Genomic DNA, 351 nt, shown 5'->3' with positions numbered 1-351 from the left:
ATATATATGTATATACATACATATATATATATACTCTTTTACTTGTTTGTCATTTGACTGCGGCCATGCTGGAGCACCGCCTTTTAGTCAAGCAAATTGACCCCAGGACTTATTCTTTGTAAGCCTAGTACTTATTCTATTGGTCACTTTTGCCGAACCGCTAAGTTACAGGGACGTAAACACAGACACACGAGCATATACACACACATACATATATATGTATATACATACATATATACGACAGGCTTCTTTCAGTTTCCGTCTACCAAATCCACTCACAAGGCTTTGGTCGGCCCGAGGCTATAGTAGAAGACACTTGCCCAAAGTGCCACGCAGTGGGAATGAACCTGA

The sequence above is a fragment of the Octopus bimaculoides genome, chromosome 9 (assembly GCF_001194135.2).
Source record: "Octopus bimaculoides isolate UCB-OBI-ISO-001 chromosome 9, ASM119413v2, whole genome shotgun sequence".
Classification (NCBI taxonomy): Eukaryota; Metazoa; Mollusca; class Cephalopoda; order Octopoda; family Octopodidae; genus Octopus; species Octopus bimaculoides.
This window is presented reverse-complemented; position numbering follows the sequence as displayed.